Genomic DNA, 17,071 nt, shown 5'->3' with positions numbered 1-17,071 from the left:
GTGTAGTAATGATCTCTTGGAGTGTTTGTGGGATTTTAACACAACACGTGGCATGGTTGTGGAATCTGTGGGGAATCAGAACATGCATGCATGTTCACATTCCACTGAGGTCATTGGTCAGCATTGCTGGCACCTTGTATACAGATTTTATATGTGTCTGCAGGTCCTTTGGAAAACAGTTTGGGCGGCCTTTAGAAGTTATACAGCGTCCTTATATCCAGTGTTCCCAAGCTGTTAAGACACAGCAGATGTAGAAAGTCGGGCTGTATTGCTGTGAGCCCGCCACCTCTTCCAACCACAATCATTAGCCACTAACGTGCCACTAGTGTTTGAAACCAGGTTAGAAATGGGTGGGTATAGTCTCCACAGATGGGTGTTGATGGGTTTGCTGAGAAAATATTGTAAAACGGAAACTGCCTGTTCATTATGGGTGGGGTTCATGTGATACTTGTCATGGTAGTCTGGTTGGGAATCTGGCCCTTGGTCTGTTTTCCCTTCACATAAAGGTGCTAGTGTGTTAAAACTGGGGTCAGGGCTGACAATGTGGTGCTGATGTATGAAGTCGGACAACTTACAACTCGCTGTGATGCCCAGCTGGAAAGTGTAATTGATTTGACTGTCAGAATGAGACATTGGTGCTGTAGAACCTGACCCACAGAAATAGAATACACTAGTTATTTACTTCTCTATAGATTATATTCCTTTGGCAGCATATCCAGGTTATTTTGGAATCCTGGAAAAGAGCTGATTTTAGAGTAGCAGTCATTCAAATTAAGATGAAAATGACCACCAATTGCTTTGTCAATCTGTTTACAGTACATACACTTGGTGGATCAGGACAAACATAGAATTTGCCAGGTATATGTCTATAAATTGGCGTTGTATTCAGGCATCACACGAAACCTAAACTTGCCAACTGCTGATTCAGCCTTTTAAAGCACAGCCGAAGTGATAAATATGCAAAACCAAGTGATCAATATACATGTTAAAATTAGTGCTAGTAAGCAATTAAATTCTTTTTACCTAATTAATTACATGATGTGGCGATTAATTCATCGAATAAACGCAAATTAATCACACATCAAATTTGGATAATTTAAAGTCAAACATTAAACAGACATTACAAAAATTAACATAAAAATGGACAAACGACAAGTGCTACTCTGCACTGCTCGAAACTCACGTTTGAATCATCAGTGGCAAAACATACTTACAGTCTATGAGTCAGCATTATCTGTCAGAACATTTTCATTGTAAGCTACTCTCCCAGGAAACATTCCTCGTCATCCATAAAATGCGTTCAATATTTGGTTTGAACTGTTCTGGAACAGTGTTGTAAACACAGCTGATTTCTAGTCGTGTTCTCTTTTGGAAGGCCAAAAAAAGTTACATTTAAGTTAAATTACCAGCCCTAGTTAAAATATGTATTTGAACAGAATCGTTATAGTTTGGCAAATTCAGTTGAAGTTTATTGTTGGGTTTAGTTGAATCCCTGTAAACCATCTAAGAATCTGGAGATATCATTATTAGATTTATAAATTACAAGATTTGCTCTTTAAGGAAGTTTTTTTATATATAGATTGAATTATTCCGTATCTGTTTCACTTGCACCTTCTTTCACCCCTTTCCTGTAAACTGACTTCATATCCATCCTGTAAGGTACTACTACACATAACTCATTATCAAAACCTCACCTCAGTCTGTTTCTGATTATCAATCCAAGATCATATCTTTTGAACTTTATAATGAATTACATATGTGTACAAAAAAAGCTGATTTCAGGACGAACAGCTGGGCTATCTGGGATCTTAATTAAACTAGAAAGATTGACATAAAGTTCAACAATCTAACATTTGCTGTGTATTTCTTGTTTGCCATTGTGTTTCCAAATGGACAAATAAGCAAGGAAAGAGGGTCACATAACAGCAGAGGAATGTGACGTTCATTATTGAGCACTGTGCTAAATATTAACACATACATAAAGAGGAAACAGATTTAGAGTGTTTTCTTCAAAAAAAAGAAAGAAAAAAAGGCCTTTGTGAGCTGGATTTACAGCTCAGAATGTAGGCTGAGGCTTCGCCTTTGGATGACCTAGCTGGCTTTTGTCATCGTCCATGATAGTTATGGATTCCCCAGACCTGAGATCTGGCCCAATGCATCAAAAGTCTGCTAGAGCAGCTCTCCTGAATTTACCGAGAGCTTATTGGGATAGACCTGGTGTTTCCATCCTAATCCAGGCATGGGACAGGCTTTACACATCACAAATGAAGATGAAGGACAATCTAAGTCCCTGTGTGTGTTTGTGCTTGTGTGTGTTCAGATCCCACGCTACATGATGAACTGAACAACTGGGACATTAGGTGAAACACAAATGAAAGCTACAGGGCACAAACTATTGGATGAATCTCAGAATAAATGTTTATGACCTGACAACCATTTGCAGATCAGACATCAGTAAAAAAAATGGTTCCCCCATCAGAAGTCACCTAATAATTATTTGGGCTTAACTATTTATAATTGTATGAATTATTTTATAAACTATATCATTATATCACAACATACTAGACACCCCATTCTATTTTTCACGTTCTATTCAGAGATGTCAGTATTTTTCCCAAATAATGAATGCACTATTTGTAATATTATCTGTACAGTTAATACAGGGCTTAACAGTAAAAATGGCCCAGGGACCTCTGGGACAGTGTGAGAGATTTTCGGGCCAGAAAACGGAACGGACCCTTGGACTTTCAGGCCAGTGCTGTAACTTACAACTGAAATGTTTTCATTAATTTATCTTTTATACTAATCTTTACTGCCTTTCAAACATATTTTAGTTTTCTGTGATATATTAAACATTATGTTAATTTGTATTCAAGATAATGGTATCTAGCAGGTACTATAAGGTTTTGTCGCATTTGCAGAAATGATTTGTGCTAGTCACTGTGATAGCATCAATAAGAATGTGTTGAGAGCTACAAATCAGTCAGTATTTTTTTTTAATTATATGCCGTTGTTTTCCAGTTAAAGTGTTATGATCCTTAACCTGTGCACATGTCTTGTTCAAGGACTTTTATGTTTAAATGTTTTCTGTGTTCCATTTCCTGTGTTTGCTTCCTGTGCTTATGCTGCCTTCACTTGCTATTGGAATTATCGTAAATACGAGTTTTCTAATCAGAAATTAGGCATGAACGCCTCTCAAATTGTATTTACAACTGGGAAATTCTGAAATAATTTTGATACCAGAGTTTCTGAGTTAGGTGTGTCATAAACTTTGAACATGGTGGAGGGGACAGCCATGGCTGCTGTCAGTGCTCACAACAACTACATCACTTTGTCTTGTCACTATAGTAGTGTATTTATAGGCTATATATGAATGATCATTTGAAGCATATTGTATATTTTATAAGCAATGAAATAAGCATGTATTTAACAGAAATTCCAGAATTGTCACCAAACTGCATATGTATATGTATGTTCCTGTAGCTCAATTGGTAGAGCACTGCAAGGTTGGGGGTTCGAATCCCCAGGAACACGTGATAGGTAAAAATTGATAGCCTGAATGCACTGTAATTTGCTTTGGATAAAAGCGTTTGCTAAATATTTAAATTTAATTTAATTTAATTTAATTTTAAATTGAATGTATCGTGGTGAACGTTTATATGATTGTCAGCCAGTGGGATGCTACCTTTTATTCTTTCCGACAACAAAGCACTTGAATACAACAAGCTTGTAATCACTAGTTCACAAGTGAGAGATAGGAAATTTCCAATAGCATGTGAAGGCAGCATTAGTTCTAATTCCTTGTGTTTTCCTCGTTGATTGTCTACATGGTTTCCCCCTTGTTAGATGTCATGGTGATTGATTAGTTCCAACCCCTTGTTACCTTGTTACCCTGTGTATATATAACCTGTGTTTCAGTTATTGTCAGTCAGTCATTGTCTCCTGTAGAGTCCCATGTTTTGTTTCATGTTCGCGCTCTCTGGTTTCCTGTTTTCCTGCGTTTTCTTTATGCCATCAATAAGTCTTTGTCTGCATTTGGATCCTTCTTATCTTGCACTTGTAGTCAATGTTACATAAAGGGGTCATGACATTTTTTTTAAGTTATTATTAGTATTTTAGTATGTTCCTTGAGGTTTACTTATAATCTTTAGTTTTTTTTTGACACTTTGCATGTATATGTTTATAAATCTATGCAGTCACATTATAACTGTATAGTTCCAGGCGTGTTGCAAATTTTCTTGTAAAGAAAAAAATATTTGAATGATCAAAAATGTCAATTATATAAACATAAATAACATGATATAAAAGTGCATTACTAAAACTACTATTTTTAAGTGCACTTTTGAGTTAACAAGAATTAATCTCCAAATTTTCCTGTTATATATAATATAATCATTTTAGAGATTGACCGATATTGATTTTTTTTTCTAGAACCGATACCGATCATCTGCATGTTTATATGACCCATAACCGATATTTATTTGTTTTTTTCTCTTTTTGACTTAACTTTTTTTTATTACACTTTCAATACTGCAATTTCACTCACTCCTTGAAAAACAGAACAGCAACTTATTTCTACATCACTAAATAAAGTGGTCTACAACTGAAAAAAATAAAAATAAATATTGCCCTTTGCTACCTTAGTGTGTCCTCTACTCCCAGTTGAGTTCCCCTAATTTGATTGGATTAGTGGTCTTCAGATTTTTGATGTTCAGTAACACCAGTTGGTTTCATTGTTTGTGTCACACTGTTTGTCCAGACTTAGCAAAGCGAAGCGGTGAGCGTACATCATGTTTTTGTATCCATAGACTATGATCATTTAATTGGTTTGGTTTGGAATGATTCTATTTCTTTGTTAGAGTAATTTCATTCCATGTTGTGGCTTCAGGGGTTTATTAGTCAGTGCTCAGTCACTGTGTTGGTTATGTGTCACAGGAGTTGGTCATACACATTCATACTGTCAACAGATCTTGAGATTTACTAGTAGTACCATAACGGATTGTCATAAAAGTTGTTTGTTAATCACAGCTGCATCAGAGCTGTGGGAATGAACATGAACCCTGACTGACATCCAGTGAAATTCATGAGGATTTGATTCCAAACCATTCAAATGCTTCTGCTTACTGGCATAGGAGAAAGAGAGAGTGTAGAGAGTGCTAACCTTCATGTGAACTCTGAGAAGGATGAGTAGAATCGCAGATATGTCCTTGGCTCTGCTTCTCACATCTCCATGTGTGTTGCATTTGTAGGGTTATGTTTGTTGAAAGAACCTCTCCTTTGTTCGTGCTGTTGAACAGCTTTGCATCTTGAAATGTTGATGGTTTCTCTCACAACTCTTCTAAGCTGCGTGTGACAGGAAAATGTATTCTTCAAGTATTAGTGACTTCATTAAAAATATCTCCTCTTTATATTTTTATAATACTCTATTGACCCTACACCTGACCGCTCTCTGCTTTTGAGTACATCTGCCGTCATAACCTGTGATGAGTTATTAGAAAAGTGGATCATAGCCACATTAATGATCTCCATTTCTGTCATTCTGTCACTAAAAATGAAATCCTTCAGAAGTTTGGTCTAACATCTGAAAACATCCTAGCCAGCATCAGATTGAGATTTGATAAAAAAAAAAGCTCACGTTACTCCTCTCCTCATCAGGTTACACTGGCTACCAGTAGCCGCTCGCATCAAATTCTAGGTACTGATGCTTGCCTACAAGATGACCACTGGCACGGCACCAACTTACCTAAACTCACTGGTTAAATCTTATGTGCCCTCCAGAAGTTTGCGCTCTGCAAGTGAACGACGCCTTGTGGTGCCATCCCAAAGAAGTTCACAATCACTCTCACTGACCTTTTCCTGGACTGTGCCCAGCTGGTGGTATGACCTCCCAATCTCAATTTTCAAGAAACATCTAAAGACTCATCTTTTTCGCCTGCACTTAACCAACTAACACTAGCACTTTTCCTTTTCTTGTCTTTTCATTTATATATAAAAAAGAAAAAAACCTGGCTATGTGTTCTATACTAGACTAATTGAGACTTGTCATGGCACTTGTATACTGTAGTTGTTCTCTTGTTGACCTGACTGCTTCTATTGTTCTCATTTGTAAGTCGCTTTGGATAAAAGCGTCTGCTAAATGATTAAATGTAAAATGTAAATGTGATCAATCTGACCTCCACTGAAGGGGAAACCCCACAGGACCATTCTGTCACTGTTGGGAAGGGGATTTCTAATGAGTACCAGTTCAGTAATGAGCTATGGATAGAGTTGAAAACATGAGAAAAGAAACTGCTTCAGAGAAAGGACAGTCGGGTAGTTTCCCGTTGTTACGCAGCTCATCTGTACTGCACATTGTCAATGCACTTAGAAACATTTTATTTTGGAGCTTGACTCCTATAGAAATAGGTTTGGATGAAGGCCATGTGCTACTGATAAACGTAGAACTCTTTCTGAAGAAATATATCTTTATTGCTGAACGTAGATGCGTATAATCTGGGATTATTTCCCTTTTAATCAGAAACTGATTTGTGTTGGATAATTATCAGTCAGATATATGTTGTAGATTATGGAGAGGGATCGATTAGTTCATGGTGAGTGGCAGAGTAAAAAAAATTCCAAAATATAAAATAAAAGCATCATTGTTTTTTATTTTTATTTTAAAGGGATAGTTCACCCAAAAAAAGAAAATTCTGTCATTAATTATTCGCTCACTGTCGTTCCAAACCTGTAAGACCTTTGTTCATCTTCGAAACACAAATTAAGATATTTTTGATGCATTGCGAGAGGTCTCTGACTCTCCCATAGACAGCAAGGATCCTTCCATGATCAAGGCTCAGAAACCTAGCAAGAAGATTGTTAAAAAAAAACTTTGTTTAACCGTTATTTTACGAAGCTACAAGAATACTTTTTGTTCGCAAAGAAAACAATAATAATGACTTTATTTAACAGTTTGTCTCCTCCAGGTCACCCTATAGCACCATTTTGGAGAGCATCACATACGTAAACAGCGTATGTTGTTCTGTTTCAGCAGCACCATACACAGATACGCGATTTACGTCGTATATGCTTTGATCTGAATGTAATCAAAGTATCCGTGTACATACGTTGCATATTTTTACATATGTGATACTCTCCGAAATGGTGCTATTGTTGAATATAGACTAATTGTTGAATAAATTATTTTTGCTTTCTTTGCACACAAAAAGTATTCTTGTAAGTATTTTTGTTCTGTTAAAATTACAATTAAAATTTCACAATTAAAAAACATCCTCATAATTTCAGCAATTTTTTAATTGTATATTTTAATAATTGTTGTATTTTTCACTACAAATCTTTCACAACTTTACTATTCAGTAGAGGTGAACAGATAAAAATGATTTCAGTCACCCATTCGCTCAGTGACAAATCATGAATGAACTGGCACAATTCTGCCCGTGCTTGCTGGAGAATTAGCCAATTATGCGTTAGCTGGGGTAATTGTACATCCGCTGAACCTCGGCAGCTTCGGAAGGCAACATGCAGAGATAACAGAGACTTTGTCAGATTCTATTATCGATAAACCCACATCACCCAAGCACCACTGCGCAAGAGACCTGCTCTCCTTCTCAGGCCAGTTAAAAAAAATTTAGTTTGTTGTTTCAAACATGACCATGACTACAAGGTCAAACCAGTGACCGCGATTCTGCGAGATCATTGTGGGCTGTTCTTGTTGTGCATTTGGAGGGTGAGGTGGAGAAAAGTATCACTTAATGAACTTGAACTCCAGCAACCCTTGACCTTCGCAGAGGAGGCTGGACAAACAGCTGGGGTCAGGGATGTGCCGGTCGCAACCCTGCTGTTTTCTCTATCAGCAGGGAAGAGTGGAACAGGGGTCATCATGTCAGAGGTCACAGTTCATCGGAGAGGGAAGAGTAACACATGTAAGCCGACATTAACACTCGGGGATATTAACTCACACATGCAGAAACTGACACTCACATAGGAGAGAGAGCTGGAAAGCCAAAGAAGGAACCAGAAGGAATGAGTCTATAGACCTGCATCTGGATACCAGATGGCAGTTGAGTCATGCCTGGGTTACCAGAGGTTGGGAGCTGTCTGTAATGGAGTATAAGGGGGGCGAAAACACACACATATGATTTTTCTCTTTCATATATTAGCTCTCATTCTCCTGCTTTCCTTTTTCCCTCTTCCTCTCTTTCACTCGCTCGCTCGCTCTCTCTCACACACGATCTCTGAATACATAAGAATGGTGTTCTCTCAGGAGAGCAAGCCCCTGTGGAGAGGCAGATTGCTCCCAGGCGCAGCTGACCTGGGGCTAAACCCAACACCTGACTTACTGTGCTGCTGACGAAGAGTTCAGCCCGAGGGTGACGCATACCACACTCCTCAATACAAAAAAAATAAAGAGTTAGAGACGCTTTAACATGCAAAATCTTCACTCTCTGCTATATGCTATTCACTTAAAAATGGCTCCACTTGACTGTATAAGTGGCTTCGGCCATTTGAAAAGTGAATTCAAAATGATATTTTTATGGTTGTTTTCGGGTAATGAAGGAAACCATTTGTACTTTTCCAATGTCATATTTTTGGCCATTTGCTTTTATTATGACAGGACAGTTTCAGCTGAGACTCCACTACACTGTATAAGTAGATCTTTTCAGCCATGCTTTCTATATTGAAATGTTCACAGTAAATTCTAATTAACTTTTATTTAAGTAATGAAGGGAAAGTGGGAAAAAAGTGCTTTGTGTTTTGTGTGTGTGTGTGGGGGGGGGGGGTGCCCTCCAATGTCATATTTTGCCCAGTTGCTTTTGTTATGACATGACCGTTCAAGCTGAGAAAGAAAGCAGTAGAAGAGGAGCAGGTATGGGATCAGCGAAGCTATTTTTAGAATTCTATATGCAGTCTTTATGTAGACTATAGCTCTGATGCACATACTTATTTTGTAGTATGTTATTTAGCCCTTTTCTCCATAGTGTGATGCAACATACTCATTACAGATTCAGTCTTCCTGAAATAACCTGGCGTCAGTTCCTTTGTCAAATCACAATAGTAATGCACTATAAAACATGATTTTTCAAAATTAATGAAAACAATGATTATTGGTGTGTCTTTCTACTTAAAAAATGTTTTATTCAACGCGTTACTTATTTGTAAGTACTTGTTATTCGTAGTTAATTTTTTGAGTATTTTATTTATTGTTTTGTAATTTTTGTTTCACAGTAAAATGTACCACTTTTTTTGTGTATGTGGCTCAGTATTTACAAATGAATATAACCTCAATATAACCAGTCATTTCTTGACAGTTCTATACAGTTCTGTATTTGCTCTGGCTTGTACTGTGGTGTTCTCCACACTCCGTTTAGCGTAACTTATTTACCTGTATTTTGTCATAACACTGATGTTATCTTTTACTGTCAGTAGGTACATACTGAACCCAGTGAAGAAGGTCAGAACCTGACAGAAAAGAAGATCAGATCAGAAGTCGTGGACAAAAAGGTTGTGACCTCTTTTGATGTTCAGCAACATGCAGGAATATTTTGTCTGGTTTCTTTTGGCATGCCCTGCATTGTTCAATACAAAGGTCAGATAACCGACATCATCTCAGTGTGTGATCTGACATGAAACTGTGTTATGAGGGAATAGTCCTAGGAGATAAAGAAATAAAGCATGAGAGCTTGCACACAACTCATGCCTCGGCTTTCACAAGAAACTAAATGTCTTTCAGTTCCAGGAAGTTCAGGGTAGCTCTCTGTTTTAAAAAAGGACAGGATTAGAAGTTTTGAGCAGTAATGTGTCTCTAACTAACTTCAAACTAACCATCAACCACTACCCTGCCGTTATGAGAAAAGTACATAAATTAAGCATTGGCTTTGATAAAATAAAAGAGACAGAAAAATCTTTGTGCCCATTTGGTTCAAAGCATGGAAGGAAAGAGAGACCGCAGATAAAATGATTCAACATCACCAATAACTTATTGATGGTAAAACAGCTTCAAAGTAGCAACATTACTTTGGTTTTTTAGTCATATTTTAAATTTATTGAAAAAATGTGGAATGCTAACCTTGTACATCTTGGCTTATGTCAAGCAATCAGCCTCTAAAAGTTGTTTGGTAACTTCTGGTGATGATGACAATCTAATCACCCACTTTTAATTTACTGGTTTCTTTTCTTTTTCTTTTTTTTTTTCTGAGAGGTGACTTGGATCTGTTCTGAAAGTTCTGCCCATACAATTAAAGTGCAGAAAGGTTCAAATGAACAGTGCTTTTCAGATTTAGCAGCTGCAATGTCCCTGAAGAATAAGAGGAAAACAAAATATCTGTGTCCTTCAAAGAAGTAGTAATTAAATGGTGGAGAATTTTGTAGCGTTACTATGCACTGAACCAGCTCCTGCTGAACTGGCATGTTTGCATTTGTCAGTTCCTAAGGTCCAGGTATCAGTCATGAGCGGTACTATGCCAAAATCAATACCTGGTCCTTCTCATCCACTGATTCATATTCCATATGGCTCAACTGTCTGAGACATAAGAAATGAATGTTCATTAGAAAAATTTGTGCGGTTTCTTTTTTTTTATTTTATTGAACATTAGTGCATACACACTGTACATTTAGCTTTAATCTAGAATAAAGTGAGAGGTCTTTATAACAGCATTACAGCCAGAGAATAAAAGAAAATGAATATAATTCTACTTCACTCAGGGTTTGTTGCAGGAGAGACACTCATTAAAACAGAACGAAAGCTTCTAGTAAATGTGCAGTAAGATTCACATGGGGCAAATATCTGAATAAAAATGTGCTATTCTTTCCCAAAGTTGTCTTTTATAGCATCAGTGTATAAACGTTGCGTGTCTGGAGCCTGTGTTTCTCAGTAACTAATGCTGTTTAATATAGCCTCTAAACGTGCGCAATATGTTCCTTGGTCTTTTACTACGCTGTTCAGTTTTATTTACTTGTTTTTAATTTTTATTCATCTCACCCAGGTGCTTGTAAATTTGCTTGTTGACAGAAAACTCAGAGCATAAACTGGTGAGCGGCCTTTTGAACTTTGGAGGCCTTTGAAAGCTCCAGATTGGCTGATAAAGTGGGGATTTATTTCAGATTGCTCCGAATCACACCATTTTTTCACACACCGATTCATGACAACAATTTCTGGAAAATTTCTGTTTAGTAAGCAATCTCTTCTCCGAAAAAAAGAAAAAAATCTTTACCTTTAAAAAAGGCCTGAACACATGCAACAACTTGCATGATTAGATAAGTTGAAAGGAAAGACTCAAATCTGTGCCTAGCAAAAGTTCTTGCAGAAATATCCATTTCTTATTATCATTGCTCACTCTGTTTCTTATCTGTTTTTCTTGACATTACTTTTGCTGGAGCTGCTAAGTGGAAAGGAATGCAGTATGGTCGAATATGCCCAGCATGTGAAGGTGTTTGTGTGATATGATGAACTGAGACTCCTGTAAATCAAATGTTGCGTGTTTGATTTAGAGTATGGCTTTGGTTCTCAGTGGGTTCCCCTTAATGGGTCATGATAGATTAACTTATGAGGACAATTTGTAGTCTATTACAAACAGGAAGGAGAAGGATTGCATTGACTGAAAGGGATCCATACAAAGCACAGTTTAGTGTCAATAATCTGCCATTGAATGGGTGGCTTCAATAGATCTTTTCTTTGCTGATCTTTTCTCCATTGGGATTTCCAATAGTGCAGCAAATGACTTGATTTCAATTTCTTGAGATCAGTTTCTATGCTACAGTTTAAAGGTTTGGGATTGTTTTTTGTAAGAAGTCTGCTGTACTTGGATTTATTTTTATAAGGAATAACAGTACTATCGTGAAATATTATTGCAATTTAAAATAACTCTGTTCTATATTAATGTATTTTGAAATGTAAATTGATTCCTCTGATGGCAAAGCTGAATTTTCAGCAGACATTACTCCAGTCTTCAGTGTCACAAAAATCATCGATTAAAAAAAATGGATTAGTAGTAACAGTAAATGAACATCTGATGCTTTCCCCCCTCATAGCACTATTCTGTGTCTCTATAATTAAACCAGATGTATTTCCAGTATCAGTGATTAACCTGTTGAATAGCAGACATGGTGTTTGGAGGCAGCCACTTCCTTAACAAGTCATCATGGCCAAACACTTGCACCGTGTGGGTTGAATGGAAAGTTCAAGTCTAGCCTGTGTTATTCTTGCTCAATGGGGAAGGATAGCTTATATGGTAAGCTATATTTAGGTCTGTATGAGGTCCTTTGTGTCTTCTTTGGCACTTATTACACATCTGTATGCATATACTGAATAAGAACCAGTTGGTTCCAACTTATATTTTGATAATTGATAATTTATTGGTGAGTTAAAACCCAGAGGCTTTTAATTATTTATTGAATTGGATTGATGAATGGATGGCTGTACTTGTACAAGTTCTTTTGTACAACATCCCACAGAAAATTCTGACAAGCTACTCGATCCTTTCTGCACATCCCCGTTACTTCCACAGTAACCATTATAAACGTGGAAACTCTAACCTTGAGAATGGCTTGGTTTGTCTTGGTTTCTTTTGATTGTTATGCTTCTCGCAGATACTTGGTGTACATCCAGTGTCCATCAGCTCATCATTTTTGAGGTCCGTCTAATCAGCAGTACAATAGCAAAAGCACGAATGAAGCAAAGGTTCAGTACATAATCTGAGCTGGCTTCACAATGAAATGCGGAGAGGTCTTTTTAGGGTGAAATGTATATGATTATCCGCAACATGCCAGATGGCCACATTGTCTCCATGCAGTGAACTTGAATTCTTTTGGGGTTCACCAAAGTTCACCTGCTCTAGACAACACCATTTATATGAATTGAAAAGGACAAACTGCAGGTTCACAACTTTAGAAGGTAATATCACATATCATGTAGAACAGCTGGAAGGAGAACCGTGAGAGAAGGTGTCATTTTTCTAAGCTAACTCTATGTCTATTTGTCAAAGTGATTTATGGAGAAGTGTAAGGTGTCCAGTCCAAGCATTTGCCGGAATACCAGATTAAATGAATCCAGGAATGCAGTTTTAGCTTAAAATGGAGCAGCGAATAAGAGAAATGGGGAGACAGGCCGAGAAAGAGAGAAATGCGATTCTATTTGTGGATAATTGACCGTAGGGCCAGAGATGGTGCATTTCTGAAGCTCGTAAAATGTAATATATTGTGCTCTGCTCCGTGGTGCGAGGTTATTCAAACAAACCACATGAATGCAAAGTTACATACCGGTAATCCTTCAGTGTTTTACTGGCAGACTTTACAGAGTTCTCCAAGGTCATCAGCTCTTTCAGAGCAAACGAAAATAAGTGGTTGAGTTACAGGCAGTGAGAAGGGCAGGCCTGTGGGGTCCTGAGACGGGTAGGGGGTGAAAGGGGGAAAGACAGAGGTAAAGACACAGAACAGAATGGGGTCACACATGATAATATAGGGAGACAGGAATGAATAGGCTAGCCGTATTGGATCTATGGATTTTCCAGTTATTACTTCAGTGTTTATTATGTGCTCAGCATTTTACCAGTCAAAATATGCAGATGAACTGCCTGATAAATCTGTTGCGTATTGTTTTAGCCCCACGGAAAAAATGTGACTCTGAAGGTAAGAGCAAAATAATGCTTGTGGATTTTCCTCTGACAGATTTACCTCAGCGGACGAGGTGACAGTTTTGAATGCAGGGAGCAAGCCAGACCCCCCAACCTCCCAGGGTCTCAGAACCAAACCGATATTCCAGGAGACATTATTATTGTGTGTTTGCCAGCACTTGTCAAACCACCTAATTATATAATTATAATCATGCAAACCTGAAGTTAAACAAACAGTCTACTGGAGCAGGGCTCGAGAAGGCCAGGGAAAACGATTAGAATACATCTAACCAGCTCCCCTGCTGTGCTTCCTCTTTCTTGCTCTTTGTTACTCTCTCGATCACTCTCTCCTCAAGTATTCCAACAATGTGACAGTCTGATGGTATTTATATCTCATTCTGCCTCAGATTTTTTTCTCTCTTTCACTGCTCTCCCAGAATATTGTTATGATTGGCGTTGTGGTACGAGTCCCGGTGCTGCGCAATAACCTCCGCGGTGTGTGGTACCGGGAAGTAGACGTGACATGCAGCAGCAGGCTTTTCTTCACGTGGTTCTCTGTTTGTCCTGCAAGTAGAAGATGCGCAGAGAGGTGACAGTTGCAAATCTTTATAAAAACAGAAAGGCTTCAGTATTTTTCAGGCAATGCCTGCTCTTTGAAGATTTCTGCCAGGTGGAGAGATGCAGAAGAGCCACTGTAAATTTAATGTAGCATTCAAAATTGCTAGATTCACATAAAGAAAGTAAAGAGATTATCAGAGACTACAAACAATAACTTTTAGGAGCCCAATAAGTTTTTTTTTTAATAAAGAATTCTATAATTGTTTGAAAAATTATTTAAAAAACTGATAAATGGCACAAAATAAAATTTTGTTCAAATTTTTTAGTAGGGCACTTGCCTCGCCCCAGCCATGTCATACAGTCGTTTAATGACTAATATGAGGCAGGGCAACAACTTACTGCGTGATGGAGCCTAGAAAATGTCCCTAAAATTCAAGATATGGGACAAAACGCCCGTTTGAGAATCTCATATTTACATCACATAGTTAAAAAATATCATACGAGAATTAGGCTAAGAGCAATATCACACTAGTGTAAATGTGATACTCATCCACAACAGTTCATTAAGAAGTTAATATTGTGTTATTTTAGACACAATGTTGTCTGTTTTGTTCAATTTTGCCAACCAGAAGATAAAGAAAAAGCAGAACTGTTCATCTCCGAGCAACCCACAATTAATTTCTTAATCCACGTTTTGAACGAATTTGGTGAACCATTTGGCACGTTGAACCATTGGCATATGTATTGGCTTTGAAGTGGTGCTGCTCAGACCGATCAGTGTATGACATTAAAGTACCGTGAGAGCAATTCAAAAGCACAAGGAGTTGTCTGCTCTCTAAGCTCTTGCAGTACTTTGATGTCACACACCGGTCAGTCTGATGGTGATGATCTGCTTCAAGTCGAACAAGCCTAATGATTCAATGAACCATAAAGAACCATTTACTTCACTCCTGAATGAATCAGCCATTTGAACGAATCAAATTAATGAATAAATGACTCTATGACTTAATCATTAAGACATTTACCACAACCTACTGGCAGTTTTAGTTTATTTAGAGTATCATTTCATTAAATAAATAATTTAATATTTTCATAGTAATAATAATACAATTAAGAAAATTAGTTATTAAAGTTATTGTTCACCCAACCAAAAAAATGACAATTCTGTCATTACTCACATGGTCCAAAAGAGTAGGCTATATGTAATACATTTTATCAAACAAAATATTTCTTGCTGAACCTACTTTTTGTGATGCCTGTTTTATGCTTTACACAACAATGACTTTAAATTATCTTTTGGGAGTAATTTCTCCAAATCTGATGTGCGATTAATTCAGTTAATTAATCACCACATCATGTAATTAATTAAATTAAAAATTTTAATCACTTACCAGCCCTAATTTTGAGTAAATAAACAGAAAAAATGTTACATTGTTTTACATGCTACAAGTGAATTTAGCTATCACAAAAAAATTATACTAATAATAAATCTCAGATATTGCATATTGTGCTTCCATACATATAAGGTCATATATTTAGGTGATATTGTGTGTTTGGTCACACTTTATTTTAAGGTCCTATTCCCGCCATTAACAAACCATTAACTATGACTTTTTCCTTAAAAATCTCCTAATTATCTGCTTATTAATAGTTAGTAAGGTAGTTGTTACATTTAGGTATTGCGTAGGATTAGGGATGTACAATATGGTCATGCAGAATATGTGCTTTATATGTATTAATAAACAGCCAATATGTTAATAATAGACATGCTAATAAACAACTAGTTAACAGTGAGAACTGATCCCTATACTAAGTGTAACCTTGTTTTTTTTAATCTGAACTAGAAAGTTTGGTATGGTAAAATGCACAGATGCATTTTGATTGGTTTCTGTTATAACTCCGGTAGAGGTTAATACAACCAATGGTTTACATCATAAATACTGCATTTGTTAAATTATGTACCTCTGTTTCACCTGCATCTGTTATGCGAGAGGCCCTCTATATACCACCTCTTGCAGCTTTTGATGAGATTACTACTTTTTTATAACCTATTTATTGTAAAAAGTGACTTGTGGAAACAAACATCTTTGGGGAAATTGTAAGTTCTGGGAATCATTGGTAGATGAATGCATAGCTGGCCATGCCATATAGTCCAGTCTACGGACACCTCTGTGACGTCTCCAACACAAATGTGTATGCCTAGTCGCCGCAGCCTCTACGGCTAATAATAAAACTAACCTTTCCAGTACATACCAGTCCACCTCACTTTAGGGCAGGCAGCTGCAGAAATCATTTTCGTGTAATTAAACCGCTACTCTCTGAGGACTTCACAAAGGAACAAGGCAAGTGGATCCAAATCCAAACTGGCCATATCCAAAGGAAAGAAAATGAGAGGGAAAAGGTGAAGAGGGTTTAACCACATGAGCCCCCAGACAAATACAGGTGGAAGCACCACCACTGAAACCTGAAAAAAGTCAAGATTATTTGGAGAGGGACGATGACAGGAGACTGGCGTAATGGCAAGAAATGAGCTCTACAGTGAATAAGGTTAAGATTTGGTGCAAAGACTCTCAGCTCATGAGCACTGACAGTACAAATAAGTATGTGTGTGTGTCTTTGTGTGTCCTTTTGTTTGGTATTGGCCAGAAATGGAGCAGAAAAGCTTCCAGTGTCTCGCTGCTTCTATCCAATTATAAAATGGAGGGAAATTAAGGTTAATTAAACTAAAAGGCTCAAACTGTGTGGGACTGAAACTCTGTACCACAGGCTGAGTTGCTTAGCCTCTATTCAAGTAATTAAGCTCATTTCCTCGTGCCTGCTGGAATCATATGATGACTGGAGCATGACGCAAAACTGGCCATTTACCAGTCCAGCTGTGCTGGGTATACTGTGAATGTGTTTAGAGATTG

The 17,071-nt window shown here is 37.4% G+C and overlaps 2 long non-coding RNA genes across 2 annotated transcripts in view; one reads left to right on the top strand and one right to left on the bottom strand.

The window, feature by feature from the left end:
• Positions 1–9,687, top strand: part of LOC132118941 (uncharacterized) — a 60,754-nt gene extending 51,067 nt beyond the window's left edge. Inside the window, exon 3 of the long non-coding RNA XR_009426083.1 lies at positions 9,424–9,687. This is a non-coding gene — a long non-coding RNA (uncharacterized LOC132118941). The remainder of the gene's footprint in view (positions 1–9,423) is intronic.
• The window catches only part of LOC132118923 (uncharacterized), a 350,882-nt gene that overhangs the window by 59,002 nt on the left and 274,809 nt on the right, over positions 1–17,071 (bottom strand). The gene's annotated exons all lie outside the window — the stretch shown is intronic.

The sequence above is a fragment of the Carassius carassius genome, chromosome 3 (assembly GCF_963082965.1).
Source record: "Carassius carassius chromosome 3, fCarCar2.1, whole genome shotgun sequence".
Classification (NCBI taxonomy): domain Eukaryota; kingdom Metazoa; phylum Chordata; class Actinopteri; order Cypriniformes; family Cyprinidae; genus Carassius; species Carassius carassius.
This window is presented reverse-complemented; position numbering and strand designations above follow the sequence as displayed.